The 16,817-nt window shown below is 40.0% G+C and overlaps 1 pseudogene; it reads left to right on the top strand.

Annotated features, from left to right (window-relative positions):
• The first annotated feature begins 708 nt into the window (after positions 1-708).
• Positions 709-3,428, top strand: LOC122796899 (annotated as a pseudogene).
• Positions 3,429-16,817: the final 13,389 nt, after the last annotated feature.

Genomic DNA, 16,817 nt, shown 5'->3' with positions numbered 1-16,817 from the left:
CATCCATATCCACATTGTACTGTTAACTGCTACGCTTACAATATCTCATTTTTGTGCTTCAAATAGAGGACGACGACTGCTTCTCCAGTCATAATTTATTGAGTGTCTGAGACATGGCTTTCAAGAAATTCACCTTGAGGCTACAGCAGGGTAGAACTCATGAGTTGAAACTTAATAATGCCTTAAGGAAGCAAGCCAATGAATTCTATGCAAGCATCCAAGGCCAGGTGAAGATTCCCTTCATTCTAGAAACTATCAGGAATGTGGCTGTTGCTAAGGAGGCTCAACAGACGGCCACTGGCTTATTGCACCAATTTTTGTCATATTTATTTGAAGAATTATATCCAGCTCTATCCCTAGACTTGCAAAGTGTTATGAAAAATGAGATTCTTTTAAGTATCCGGATAGAAACATTATCAAGTATGAGGAACCTTGTGACTACAATAAACAGGACATGCCGGAGGGATAGATTCCTGTCCCAGAGACTTCCTATACTCTGGAACAAGCTACCCATCTATGTCAAGCAAAGTTCCTCATTAGCACTCTTCAAGAAAAATCTTGATGAGTGGATGGGAAATAGGAAATACACTCCGGGGATCATTTCTGTGACTCTGCTCAACAGAGGCACAGGAAAGTAACTTTGTTGGGTGGCGAACCTTGATGGCTAGGCTTACTTAGGCCCTTGGGGTGATAGCCTAGTACCTACCTATGAAAAAGATCTGTGGCCTTGCTGCTTAGGTTGCAAGAAACATGGATGATGATGATGCCAGTAACTAGTTGCCAGAGGTCCTGAAACTCTTGTTTGAATCTGTCACTTCACAGAATGTGAGTTTATATGAATCTGCCCTACATATTTTCTGGGATTTTCATGGGATTTTTGGAAATCATTAACACCACTGTCTAGGCACCATTAAATGTAGGATGCAAGATCAAGGAAGCCTTCAGATTCAAGCTCTGGCTACAAGGGTGATGGCTTCATTTATACTTAATATGAATTTAGTTTCCTTATTTTTAAACATTCTGCAGACTTCTGCCAGGTGTCTTGCAAACTACAACAAATGTTTGTTACCAAAATGTCTTTAGTAACTGAAGCAGTTCCCAGAGTATTTACACCTGCACTTTGGAACCTACACTGCAACTGGTCTCAAGCTACGGAAACATTAATCTTGGTAACATGCAAGAGACAACTTGCCCCCGAAGTTATTGTGACCCCATCTGAGACTGCCATTTTGATGCCAAGAAAGAAGTAAAATACTGTCATGCTGCCCCTCACCCCCAAGATATCATCAGTGATGATGGACTTAGGGGACAGTGATGACTGGGCAGTTACTGATGACCTTAAAAATGGTGACTTTGAGAGCAAAGCAGTTACAGGAAAGAGTGTGCTTGACAAGGTTACTATGGTATTGGAAGAACACATGTACTTCCCATTATTAAAGAAAATATAATGCACATGCTTCAAAATCCAGACAGGAAGTACAGATGTGGCATTATGGCTCAGTCTGCAACTGTGGGAAGTCTGCCACCAACAAATGGAAAGAATACTAAATTAAATACTCAGTTTAGTTTTGTTGATCCTTTATGATACCCCCTGAGTAAGATATTATGTTTCTCTTGTTAGTGACATTGTTCCTGAGTTCCAGAGGAATTTCCATGAGATGGATACTGCTGCCTTGCTTCAGACCATGGAAGGTCAAGATAACCCACAGGTTCACGTTCTTAATGCTGTTCCTCTCATCAGCTTCACAGAAGACTGTCCAAAGTTGCAACTTGTCCCTTACTTAAATAATTCAGTGAAATGTTTCCATGTGATTATGGAGGTCATTCTGCATGAGCTTAAACAAAAGGGATCAAAATTAATGCTGGAGCAAGTAGTTCCTTATATTCCCTCAAAAGCAGACATGGCATAGCAGAAATGTTTTCCTTACTATAACCTCTTCATGCCATCATTGAAGCAAATTATGGAAGGGGCTATATAAAAAAAAAAAAAAGTCTATGCTACTGAGAGGAATGACTACAGAGTGAATCAGCCTAATTGTTTTGGCAGACGGAAATGACAATGTTATGCAAATTAATTCTGATATAATGCAGTTGTTACTGCAAATCCAAACAGATTTCAGTAATTTGGAAAATTATGATCTCCAGATATCCTGCATCATTTCTGCCTGGGCTAAAATGTATAAAGTTCTAGGTAACAAATTCCAGTGGTTCTTTCCTGTTGTAGTAGCACCAGTGATAAAGACTGCATCCATCAAACCAATAGTTCTACTTTTAGACGCACAAGATACAGATAATATAAATGTAGACAAATGCTGGGAATCTGATAATCTTGAAGTTCAGCAGAGCTTTGCAATCAAAACTGTATGCTTGCAGGATAAGGCTATACATGACTGAAACTGATTTCCTGTGTAAAAGGACTGAAGAAAAGTTTAGTTTTTTTCAGGAATACATAAAACAATATGCATACCTGATGTAAGTTTACTGAAGTTCTAATTTCATGACATAGTTCATGTGACAACAACTAAATTTATGACTCTCCAGCTTGACTATACAAGTGTATGTAGGCCAGAATATTTGACCTAGATGTGGCACTCTAGCTCCATATTAAATTGTCAACAGCACACATCATCACACACTATAAACATTAAACCATAAACATGAAGAGTTCAAAAAAATCAAAAGCAACAAAAATGTCTAAAACATGTTTTTTTTTTTTTTTTTGCAGAGGGGCTCTTCTACACTTCCCATACCCCCTGCTAATTTAGTATACCAACTACAGATAACACTACAGTTGAGAAGGGGCAAAGTCCCACTTCCCACTGTACCATGACCTCAGGCAACCAGTTACTGCCACATTTCGCTGTTTTTAACTTTTGCTGTTTAGAGGTCGATGTTGAGGAGTGTTGAGGACATGCGCAGACAACAATTTAAGGCAGACCTGTGGCACATCATGTGTGATACTGTTACTAAGGCAACTGACACTGAACCACACATTTAATATCATATCATTAGAAATGCACTGATTTACAAGGTGTACTGATGTGACGGATGACAACTGTCTTAACAATGAGCATCTTGAAGAACTTAAGAATACCAAAGAGGAAACTAGAAGAGCACTTTAAAAAAACATGAATTAAGACAGGTGAAAAGATGAGATGAAAATTGCGATGAACAAGATGAAAAAACTCTGCAAGATGAGGATGACAGTGACATGTACCTTCTGACAAAAGTGTCTGATATTCTGAACTCAATTATTTCATAGTTACCAAGAGAAACTGTTGCTTTGGTTTGAACAGCTGTTACCATGTACAGCTAATTTAATATGGCCGCAGAGGTCCTGGCTTGATAGACAGTGGGGATTGCCCATCTTCAGTGATGTAACAGAGCAAAGCAGTCCATTTTTCAAACATAGAGACCATTCCCTTTAGCCAGTGCTCCAGCTGGTCTATGATGACACTCCAGAATCAAGATACATGGCTGCTTATGCTTAAGATTGCTGGAGAGAACTATGGGCAATTCTGTATAGAGATCTTGTACCTTCTGGCAGAAATTATCGATGCAACAAATTCTAAAACCAACTAAAAATGTATATGCCACAGAAAACTCTTTTCAACTGTAGGGAAAAGTATAAAATACCAGCCAGAATGAATAAACATCAATGAAGTCCTGCCTCACTGTTTGTCATGACTTTTTTCTCATGGTTGATTTTGCATTACTAAACTATTTATAAGTCCATTTATTAGTTTCATGTGATGCTATGAAATATGCACTACTTCTAATAAGCAATATCTCAGAAATGTCAGGATTCAGTGTATAGTCTATTAAAGAGGTAACTTTATTACAAACAACACTGAAGTACAGCAGGAACAATGATAACATGTCAGCATTTTACACCCAACTGCCAAACAATTTAATACTTGCACTGCATTATCCTTAAAAGGGCAGCATCATACATTTGTACTAAAATTAAACTAGGAAGAATACTCAGGAACATTTGCATTATATAGTAAACACCCTGGACCGAACCTGTAAAAGAGAAGACACCGAAAATGAACAATAAAATTCTAAACTCTGCACAGTCACAGTTACTTGAATTTCTCAGTGACTGCAAGTAGGACTGATAACGTTGGGGAATATGAATTGGTCTCCCTCCATGATATACAGAGAGACCATTTGTACTTTATTATTTATTTACTGACACTTGATTACCAAAAAGTCCAATTGGGTAAGCAGCCCATTTTTGGCAGACGCCCGGTGAGTAAAGCTCCAAAGTATTACGAAACATTTTAAGAACAATAACTTTACAGTCTTTAAAGATAAATACAAAAAAGATACGCAGTTTAAATAATTTTACTTAAAAGTAAGTTAGTATAATACAAACAGGAATTGTAATACAAAGTGATAGAAATGCAGGCTTACGATATGTTTTGAGAGAAAGCCAGGGGACAAAAACTGACAGAAGTAAGGAAGTGAATGAAGAAGAGAGAGTAAGGACATGTAAGGTATGAATAGGTAATTGTTTAAGATTATAGTCTATCCTGGTGTTGAGCAAGAAGAGAGACACCTTTTGGCTAGGAAGTCTTTCAAAATGGTTTTGAAGGATGGGAGAAAGGGTATTGACCTGAGGGATACAGGTAAGGAGTTTCAGGCCTTAGCAACAGGGTATGAGTACAGATAATGATCAGCAGATTTGATAGGTTTGTGGACAGACAGGAATTTTTGGTCACTGGATCATAATAACCTACTAAGAACATAGTTGTGTAGAATGTTATTTAGTGCTGGATAAGCAGATAGATTTGGGGTAATTTAAAGGTGTTAAGAAGCTGTGTATATGTTAGTTGATAGGGTAGTTCTAGCCAATTTAGGCTTTTTAGTACTACAGTATACAGTGGTGTGTTCTTAAAGGGGTATTTCCTGCAAATTCAGGGAGTCTGTTATAGCATTGTTCAAGTTTTGTTTTTTGTAATGCCTGAAGGTTAGTAAGGATGGGAGCACAATAAAGAAGTGTACGGAGGAGATAAATATTGGCAAGTGTAGCCGTTGTTGTGTCAGTGAGAAAGTATTTGGATTTGTAAAGCATCCCTAATTTTTTATGAGTTTTTCTTACGCAATTTTGTATATGTAAGTAAAATTTAAGAGTATCATCCCCTATTATCCTTCATACCCCTCATAATTTGCTATGGCAAGTGACTTCAGTGGTTGTATTACCAAGAGACAGGATTATATTTTTTTTCATAGGAGAGGGATTTGGGAGGGAGTACTATTTTTTAGGGTTAAGCATGAGTTTTGATTTACAAAGCTATGTTTCACTTGCTGTTAAAGCTTTCAGAGTAATTTTTGGGAGGTGCGCTATGTTGGCAGATGTGGAAATGAGTGTGGAGCCATCTGCATATTGTATTAGGGAGGCCTGTTGTGTGGATGTGTGGAAGGTGTGTTGGTGAGAATGTTAAACAGGAGGGGACAAATGGTACAGCCTTGTGGTACACCAGTGGTGACTGGGAAGTACGGGGAGAAGGTGGAGTGCCATTTTACTGACCTCCTGGACAAGTAGCCTTTGAATCACAGGAGGGTGGGACAAGCGAGAACTAAAAAGGACATTTGAAGTACACATTTGCTGTGACAGACTGTGTCAAAGGCTTTAGGCAAGTCTAGAAATAAGGAGGAGACTAGCCTGCTGTTACCTGTACTGACTGTATCTATATATATTAGAAGTGCAGTGTGACGGAAGCCATGTTGTGTGGGAGACCGGAGTTCTTCCTGCAGAAGAAAGTTTAGCAATCATTTCCAAATACATTTTTCAAGTATTTTGGAGAACAGTAATAAAACTGTTATATGTCTAACGTTAGCAATATCTGATGAATTTTCTCCTTTGTGCAGAGGAATAATGCGTGATTTTTTTCCAGGGGGGAGATGTGGCATTCCTGGATTAACCTATTTAAGGATTGAGACACAGCAGGCAATGTTACTGGCTGTTATTTACCTGGAAGGTCATCAGCTGAAGTAGAGCATGGTTTGAGATTGTTTAACAGTAGTTTTATATGGGCTATAAGCACAGGTTTGAAGGTACAAATGGATGTGGTAATGTGTGGCTGCTGGGCAGGGTTAAGATTAGATGTTGGGGAATCCTTGGTTAGAGATGCTATACTATCTATGAAATAAGAGTTGAGCTTTGAAATGTATTGCAGTTTTGAGTGATGAGTTATTAGGAAAGTACTGAGAGTTCAGTTTAAGGCTGGAATGCAAGATTTCTTTAATGACTGTCCAGAATTTTTTAGGGTTGTGTTTACTATTATTCTAAAATTTATTATAGTATATTTTTTGTCTTCATTCATTTATTTTTAGTATGATTGTGAAGCATTCTGAAGTTTTCAAAATATTGTGGTGCTTTATATTTTTGCCTTTCTTTCCATGCTTTTTCTCTATCCTGCATTAGCATTCTAATCTTTTTGGATAGCCAAATTGCATTATTTTATTTACTTATTTAATTGGTTAGTTCAGTTCTTCCTTCTAGAAGGTGCAAGACTATTTAGGATATTCAGAAAAGTTGTATTGAATTCATTTACAGCATCATTTAATGGGAGGATTTTTAGGACGTTCCAGTTAATAGATGATAGATTAGTAATAAACATTTCTAGGTTGGACTTGCAAAGGTTGTGTTTTGTTTTAAAACACACTGTTCAAGTGGATGTCTGAAATTTCTGGTTGTATAGATTGGGAGATGATCACTGAGACAGTCAGACATTTTATCTGAAATGGTGTATTTGCTAGGGTCTAATACTAGGATCCAGTCTAAAAAGGGAATCTGGTGTCTTGCTTTAATGTGTGGGGCTATTAATTGTTTGTGTGAAACCAAATAAGTTCACCAGGGGAGTTAAGAGTTTATGTACAACCAATTGACATTCACATCACCTAGTAATATTTTTTTCTTGTGGAATTGTTATGGATATGCAATGTAGGACATCATCCAATATTGTCACCAGGATGGATGAAAAGAACAGTAATAGAGATTTGTTTATAATTGTTTAATTTCAGGAAAGTAATTAGAAGCGCTGTTGAATTGCATTTTGGTACTGTTTGTTGTAAATGGAAATGTGCTACTTGTTAAAGCAATACCACCAGCTTTCCTCTTTATGTGGTCATTACTGATGATATTATAGGTGGTAGGTATAATTTCTGAGTTGTTTATGCTGTGTTTAAGCAAGTTTCAGTTACATTGACAACATCAGGATTATACCAAACCACAGTAACAAATGGGGAAACAGTATCATGAGATATTCATTTCTAAAGCCCTGGCAGAATGATTACTTATCTAGAACAACTGGTATTATAGACAGACTGTCTTTTATGAAGAATATAACATTTCTGACAGCACGTCAGGTGGTGCTACAAAATACAGACTGCTTCTAGTGCGGGTCATCTCAGATAAGTCAAGATTTAGCATGGGCTTCAGTAATTCGGTAGCTTCATTCCAAATGACATTACAACAGAGCATAAGTGGCTGTAACACTTCAGCACCTCACATCCAGCTGCCCAGTACTGTAGTGCATTCAAGTACTGACTTATTCTTAATGGGTAACATCATACATTTGTATCAAAAGGGGGATGTCATGTTTTACAAATGCACAAAATATATTTAAACATGTATTTATCAGTTTAATCACCTTTCCGTTCTCTGCTACACCTATTCAGTCACACAGACACCATGCAGAAATGAAGCACCTGCTTGATAATTTAACAAGTTTAAAATCAGTACGACACTTCACTCTGCCATGTTTATTTTGTGTGTGTGTGTGTGTGTGTGTGTGTGTGTGTGTGTGTGTGTGTGTGAGAGAGAGAGAGAGACACTGAGGTGCACAACAGCTTTTAAAACTGTGAAAACGCATCTGACTCTGTTCTGTGGTGGTCACTTTTATGCTCTAGCACATGTCAGAAAGATGATTAACAAATTTGTTTTCTTCCCATATTCTAAACACAATCACGGAGCACCATGTAATTCATAAATTTATGTCTAGTATGCCTACCCAGCTGTCAGAAACTAACAAACTAAATAAATTATTGAAATAGTATCATATATGTATATGGATATGTGATACAGAAGTTTTAATGGTATAAGGTACTACATTTAGCTGTATGAAAATATCATATGTGTATATGGATGTGTGTGATGCATGTGTTTCATTGATATAAGTTACTACATTTTGCTGTATGAAAAGCTATGACCTAGATTTCAAATACACTCATAAAACTGGCATTACGCATGACAACCAGTCTTTGCCTAGCTTTAGCCATTTACTGAAATGGTCACACAAATCCTAGTCTATATAGTACTAAAGGAGAAACAAAAGTACTACCCTAACTTCTGTACCATGCTTTTCTAAAACAGGACTGATTTTACACAAAGCACAATGTATAACTCGTGGGATTTCTAGAATAAACACATTTTCAGGGAATATTGGCTACAGCAAGCTAGAAATGTAGTACAATGCAGTTTGTCTTTGTAATGCAAAATGTCATATTCATTATGAGAATCTGCAGTTCTCATTCTTTCTCCTATCAAAACCCTCCCTGTAGTGTAGACTGATGAAATACAGCAGTAAAAGGTACATTCTTTCTGGAACTACTGCTGTACATATAAACAAGTATAACTGTTAAAATAATGTGATTACGGAGAAGTATCATAAAAATGACCTTACTTTTTGCCATATATGTGTATATAAAGAAATAATGTGATTTCTTTTTTTTCATAGGGCTAGGTAGAGATGGCCCTAAAGATTTGCTCACTGTAGCTCTGTTCTATATTATAACAAATTAGCTCCTTAATCATGCTACATGTGCAGTCCTTCAGTGCTTTAATTTAACATAAAATCTGCCCCAGATGCATTTTATTCTCCTGTTTTTTGTACCACTATTGCCACACTGAGACTGGTTTCAGTCATCCTAATAAGTTACCCTGTTGATGCATGTCAGCTTTTATAGAGTGTAACAGTAAAATTTAGTCAGATTTAAACAGAATATAGTAGTCTTCACTATTACCTCACTACACTGTAAAGAACACCAGAACATTCAGGTTTTATCTTTATTAGAAAGCTTTACTGTTTACATAAAATATTTAGTGGAAAAAGAAATGTAAAAATACATCCACATTACAGATGTAAAGTAACATCCTCATATTCAAAGAGCAAAAATAGCAGTATCCATACTGTAGCAGCTTCATTTACATATTCAGTACATCCTCCTTTAAAACTGTCACACACAGTTGCTGTCACAATCCCATTAATATTAAAAAAATAGGAGCACAGTTATTAATAAAACATATGTATTATAAAGAACAATAACAGTGTAACGCAATAAATATACTCTACTGTAAAGCCTTAAGAAAACACATATTTTTTTTAATCCTAAAGTATTTGTTTACTCTACCAGGGAGAATATTCAACAGATTCAATAAGGCGAAGTTCCCCAGGAACAAAGTGATAATCCATACGGACATGTGAAAATGTCATCCTCAGCCTAAAGGCTTCTGTGGGTCCTTCATCAGGTATCTTCAATGAATTAAAAGGCTATAAAAGTAAACAGCAGCCCTTACAGAATGTCAAAACTACAATCTTCTAGTGTCTAAGTTAGTGAAACAAATCTCACCATGATACACCAGCAGGGGGCCATTTACTACCTACTGCATATAACAGGGTATGGTCTTAACAGACTTCTGACATCCAGGCAGCACTGTTCAGTAAAATATCTAGTCATTGCATGGCATCACTCATCTCAAAGTAACAGGGCATTACAGCAGTTCAATCTTACACTATGAAACTGACAGAACAGTGAACCCATGCTGTGAAGTGGTACCTAAAGGCTTGCAGAGACAATGTTATGAGATTTGTAGATGCTAGTCAGGACAACTGCCTTTTGTCAACTTACTGTTTGCTATTTATTAAAACATCCAGTCTGGACGAGGCCACCAGCTTGACACTGTTAACAAAGAGACCTCTCATGTTCCCATGCATTTCCAAGAATACATTTATTAAGCTTGAACCCAGCATATGATCTTCAATGCAATATACACGTGTGTAACTGGCACCTAAGCAACAGCATCACTTAAAAGAATGTGTAGTGTGTGATGTGCCACTCAGCACAAAAGTATCATTTAAAAGAATGCGTAATGTGTGATGTGCCACCCAGCCCAAAAGTATCAGTTAAAAGAATGTGTAATGTGTGATGTGCCACCCAGCACAAAAGTATCACTTAAAAGAATGTGTAATGTGTGATGTGCCACCCATTACAAAAGTATCACTTAAAAGAATGTGTAATGTGTGATGTGCCACCCAGCACAAAAGTATCACTTAAAAGAATGTGTAATGTGCCACCCGGCATAAAAGTATCACTTAAAAGAATGTGTAATGTGTGATGTACCACCCAGCACAAAAGTATCACTTAAAAGAATGTGTAATGAGTGATGTGCCACCCAGCACAAAAGTGTCATTTAAAAGAATGTGTAATGTGTGATGTGCGACCCAGCACAAAAGTATCATTTAAAAGAATGTGTAATGTGTGATGTGCCACCCAGCACAAAAGTATCACTTAAAAGAATGTGTAATATGTGATGTGCCACCCAGCACAAAAGTATCATTTAAAAGAATGTGGGATGTGTGAAGTGCCACCCAGCATGGTGGTGGATCAGCAGGACATAAATACTGATGAGGTTGGCCACATGCTTCCAGTTTTTACTATCCTCATATAACAGAATTAAACTGTAGATAAGTCTTAGCTTTTTTTTTGTTTTTGAGAAAGTCAAATGCAACTGTTCTGTAACATGTCTATTTTGATCAATTTTGTTTGAAAATTGGAAACTATGGATCCAGTAAATTGATTTGTTCCTAAAGCTAAAAAGATTTTCAGAGATGCCTGCATGTGTGCTATGGTTCAACATCTTACAGGCAACGAAGGCTAAAAGTTTACAATGTGTTTGAGTTTTGAGAAGGAGCCAGAATATTTCAGTGACCAAAGTTTCAGATTTACTGCGACAACTCTCTTATTTTTGGCCATTTGTTTCTCACAAGGACATGACATCTCACAGAGGGCCGGATTCACGAAGGCTTGCACGTAGTCTAAGAGTAGAGTAAGACTCCAGACAGCCAATATGTCTGCCGAGCGATCCAGGAACAGCCGGCAGGGGCGTGCATGAGAGCTCCTAAAACTACTCTTGCATGGACAGTGTTATGTTATGCAAATTACCTCATTTGCTGCTGAAAGCTATGCAAATGAGGTAAATTTGCAATCCAGGAAACACTAACCTGTCCGAGTAAGAGTTGTGTTATTTGCAGAAATGTACTCCGTTGGTAACAGAGTACCATTCTGCAAATAGCAAAACGGAGCTATGACAGCTCCAAATAAAGGATGCATCCAGTTGAGGAAGCATGCCAATGGCCAAATATAAGGCCATTGGCATTTTTATCTGTTGCAAAATAATAAAAAATTATTTTTTTCCCCTGATCTCCGATATTTAAGTGTAGCGCAGAACCACGCAAACGTGCGGTGCTCTAAAAACCAGAAAAAAAATAAAAGCCAGAAATAGGCATTTTATTAAAAATATTCTTCTGCCATGCAGGTAAATGGCAGGCTGAAGACAACATGGCTACTGAGTAGTGGTTGCTAAGGGGGGAAGCTCAGTCTGAGAGATATAACCAAGCATTAGTAGGCAATCCTATGCAAATGAGGATAAGGATAGTGAAATCCCAATTTTCCCTGCCATATGAACCATGTCCCTAGAGTGTAAGAGTAGGATTAGGGGAGTAACAGAGTTAGAAAATAGGTGACATCATGAGGGGGTATGTATCAAAGACTGTAAGCTTATTGGAGCAGAGTGGCATGTGTTTGCTGTAAGTTACTCAGGACTGGAAGAGGCGTGTCTACAGTTGTCTTAACTGAAACCCAGAAACCGAAGGTGCACGCCGTGGATATCACTAAAGTTTCTTGCAAAGATGCTTACACTGTGTGCGAGCGTGTACGTGCCTGTAAACCCATCTAAGCCTGTGTGTGCGCCCGTGTAAGCCTGTGTAAGGCTGTCTAAGCCTGTGTGCGCGCGTGTGCACCCACCTAAGCCTGTGTAAGCCTGTGTGCGTGCATGTGCACTCGTGTGCGCGTGTTTGCGCTTGTTTGGGTGGTGCTGCCCCCTGTGGAAACAGAAAGGGAAAAGGAAGGAAAAGAAGTAGTAGGAAGTTAACCAAGGAGAACTAGCACAGATGCCAGGTGAAATCAATCAGAATCAGCCAATTACACAGGCAGTACACCAGCCCAGCCCAGCCCAGCACTTAAAACTCTGCAAACAACATTCCCCCATGTTTTACTCAGAAACACTGCAACACTGCAGTCTACAAAGAGAAGTGAAAACTTAAAAAGCTTAACTGAGATAAAAAAATGTTAGGGGCTGCCATTGCTATTATAAGGCAACATGTACAAGATGCTGAGGGTAGTATCATTGCAAATGCTGCTGAGCAACCCACAGTGAGGAGACGGAGAAGAGTGTACAGACCCTGGGTAACCTACCAGGGGCTACATGAGCTGGAGATAGTGGAGCGCTACAGAGTAGACAGAGACCTCGTGCAGCAAATTGTTGAGCTGTGCAGGCCACGCCTCACACACAGAACCAACAGAGGGGAACCCATCCCAGTGGAAACCAAGGTATGTGTTGGCCTAAGAATACTAGCAACAGGTACCTTCCAGAGACCAACTGGTGATATGATGGGATTTCACAGGCATCAGCATCCAGAGTACTGCTCCAGTTCCTGAATGCCATGTCAGCACATGTCGGTGATCATGTATATTTCCCCAATTCCCCTGAGGTATTGGCCAGCAATATGCTTCTCTTCCAGCAAATAGTGGAATACTCTGAGGTAGTGGGTGCAATTGACTGCACGTACATACACATCAAAGCACCAGCCGGTGAGCGGGGTACGGCCTACATCAACCGCAAGGGCTTCCACTCCATCAAATGCCAGGTCGTGTACGATGCCCAGGGCATGATACTGAATGTGTGTGCTGGCTGCCCTGGAAGCTACCACGATTCCCATATCTGGCATCTGACGCAGCTGTACCAGACATTTTCCAATGGGGACATCCCTGACGGTCATCTAGTGGGGGATGCTGGACACCCATCAGAAATACACACACCTGAACAAGAATTCCATAATGAGGCACACGCACAAACACGAAATGTAATCGAGAATGTGTTTGGGATGCTCAAGTCACAGTTCCGGTGCCCGGACACATCTGGTGGAGCCCTGCAGTACTCACCAACTACATGTACCCAAATTGTCATGGTATGTGCCATGCTACACAATATGATCCTGCAACAGCTGCAGCAGGAAAAGCATGGGGCAGGGCCAAACAGCCCCCCACCATTGGCAAGGCCTGCACAGGCACACCGTGACTCGGAGGAGGAACAACCTGAGCCTGCCCCAGTAGGCAGAAGGAGGTGTGCCCAATATGCCTTGGCAAAGAGTCAACGCATAGCACATACACTGGCTCAGTAGGAACCCTGGAAATTATACCTCTCTCTGACTCACACATAAAATAAAAGGGATGCCTAACTTGACACTACCCGTTTCCAAACATGTATAGGGAGTGTAGTATGTGCATCCGACATAGGCAGCCCTGCAGCACCACCTGAGGCATGATTGCCATGTTTTAAGCATTATAAAGCAGTGCTAAGCAGCATTTACCAATATTTAGTAAATGTAAACAAAACTGCCCGTGCTAACTAGCGCAATGACAGGCAACGTTGAGCAATGTTGGGCAAGGTCGGGCAAAATTGAGCAAAGTCAGGTAAACATGCTCATATTTGCTTTACTGTTCCTTAAGCAGTCTGGTCTGCCCAGCATGAAAATAAAAAGCAGTGACAGGGCCCGAACCCAGGATACTGTGCACTATAGTCACAGTACTGAAACACAAAGCCATGATAACATTTCAGTGGCACAGACACAGCAGGACAATTGTACACTAATGCAAACAAAAAGAAATGTTGTATCATGGCCCTAAAGAGGCATATGGGTAACCTCCCCCACAGGCCTATGCAGACAGAGAACATCAGGCCAGGCGGTGTGATGTGAGTTTTGTAGGCTATGAAGTCGCAATCTAATATACATGACATTGGACGCTAAGATCTGTAGTACAGTAGTATGCCTCAAACCAGTACAACAGGCAACAGTACAGACTGAAATGGTGTACCGTACATAGCAGTGCAGGCATAGCAAATGTGTATAAGTGTCAGGTGAAACCCTCATCCTATGTACACCCACAGTAACAATCAGGTGTGCCCCCGGGTAGAAATGTACAAGGAATAGCTGTACCCCCTGTATGTAGAAATGTTGATAAGTCTACGCAAAGTGTCTCATGGAAGCCCTGCAGGCACCACATGATCCCTGTTGATCTATGACATAAAGGTGAGTCCTGCTGTAAAAATACAACTTGCTTTTCCAAACACATACAATATAAATGTCTATACTGGGTCTGCTCACACACTCCAACAAATGTAGTGGATTTCATTCAGCATCACACTGAAAGGTCATACTGGGCATGCTCACACACAAATAAACGAAGCAAATGTCGGGCAACAACACACTGAAAGATCATACTGAGCATGCTCACACACAAATAAACAAAGCAAATGTCAGGCAACAACATACTGAAAGGTCATGCTGGGCATGCTCACACACTTAGGCTAAATACTTAGGTGATAAGGGATCTATGGACAAATGTGGATAGTCATCTCTACTTCCAGAAACACATTCACAAAGTGAAAAGAAAATCATGCTATGTGTTCACACAAACTGCCAAGGTCTGTGCATGTAGGTCAAACGAGGTTTCCACTACTCATCAGTCAACAGACCCGTCAGAGAGTACAACAACACACTTGCAATGAATCTGACTAGGCACCTTCAGCAGCCAGAAAGACCAATGAAGTACCTTAACAAGAGGATAACTGGCCTCAAACAGTTGCCCCATGCAACAAGACTGAATGTAACCCAATCTGTACTCTGTTGCATACTGTCTACTCAGGAGATGTCTGCCCAACAGACAGGTCCATGTCATGGCTACACTCAGATCTGTTCTGAGTTACAGCTCAATGGCACTAAATATACAGACCCAACTGATATTGCCAACATTCTGGCAGATAGGATCAGTGTTAACTTTACCCTCCTCTCACCCATGAAAGTGCCCATCTCTATAATGGAAGACTGCAAAGTTGATGTCATCACGGCTGCACAGGTAAAAAAACACTCTCCAAAGCCAGTATCACAGCAGCCATGGGACCGGATTACTTCCCAGGCTGTGTTCTACACAAACCACAGAACCAACAGGCACCACACTGACGTACCATGTGCAGTCATAGCCTCACCTCATGCTTTGTGTCTGCTGAATGGTGCACAGCGACGATTATCCCACTACACAAGGGTGGAGACACCATGGACCCCAGAAACTAGCACCCCATTAGCCTGATGAGCCCGCTCTTCAAGGTCATGGAATGTATCATCATACAACTTATAACAAATTACATTGGTAATCCCCAAACCCTGGACCACAACCATGTTGGGTTTGTAAAATGCAGATCATATCTCCTAAACCTGAAAGATGACATTGAAGCAGTCACCAGAACCGTAGACAAGGGTAAGGTGGTTCACACAGCCTATGTAGATCCTGCCAAAGCTTACACCACCACCCAACACTCTGGAAATATAGATAAACACACTAAACTAGGTATAAATTGCTATGTCACAAGATGGGTTGCCAACATTACTGACAGAACACACACTGTGAAAGTAGCAGACTCCAAGTATGACTTTGGACCAGTGACGAGTGCAGTACCACAGGGTCCAGTCCTGGGTCTTGTCCTGTTTAGTATCTACTTCCCTGAAATAAACTTTAACATGGAAGGTCTGTGGCTACTGAAATTTCCAGAGGACTGCAAACTAGGAGCCATAATTGTAAACACTAAAGATGTGGACATCCTACAAAAGGGCCTCACTGAGACAGATGGCTGTTGTCAAAGCCATAGGCTCTAGCTCAATGCCAAAAGGTGCACTGTCATCCCCTTTGTTAAAAACTCTGTAGCCAAGAACTACAACATAGGCAGTAGTATACTTAACAGTGAAAGTGTGACAAGAGACCTTGGGTCACAGGTGGACAGTGGACACAACTGTGATAATCACATCCCCACAGTAGTCAGGAAACCCAGCTATGTGGCACACCTCATCACAAAATGTGTCTCATGCAGAATAGAAGAGGACATTGTTCCCCTCTACTCATCACTCACTAGAACACTCACTAGAACTATAATAGAGTACAATGCCAAATTTGCTATGTACCTCACAAGACAACTACAACAACTGGAAAGCCTGCAGCAATACCTCACAAAGAGCATTAGCAGCCTGAAATACATGCCATACACAGACCATCTCAAAATGCTCCATCTGTACTCCCTTGCATATCGCCTACTCAGAGGTGTTCACTGCCTAAAATACAAAGCTATGTCAAACACAGAGCTGTTGGACATGCTCCACGTAAAACACTCACAATCCCTCTGACCTTCGGATCCAAAACCATGAGTGAAATACAAAAGGAAGGGGTGTACCCATTTACCTTACGGATACCCACACCTTCAGGTTAGTGGCACAGCATGAGGCCTTGGAGACCATGCAAGTGCAACTAACATTGGGCAAAGCTGCTCATCAGATTGTTGCCTGCTACAGATCACCTACCTTGTCTCAGGAACCTCACTCAGTATTCCTGAGAACAGTGGAAAATATAAAGGTCCTATCAAA

The sequence above is a fragment of the Protopterus annectens genome, chromosome 3.part0, assembly GCF_019279795.1.
Source record: "Protopterus annectens isolate FY-2018-M chromosome 3.part0, PAN1.0, whole genome shotgun sequence".
Lineage (NCBI taxonomy): Eukaryota > Metazoa > Chordata > Ceratodontiformes > Protopteridae > Protopterus > Protopterus annectens.
Note: the sequence above shows the minus strand (reverse complement) of the source record. Positions and strands in the feature narration are given on the sequence as shown.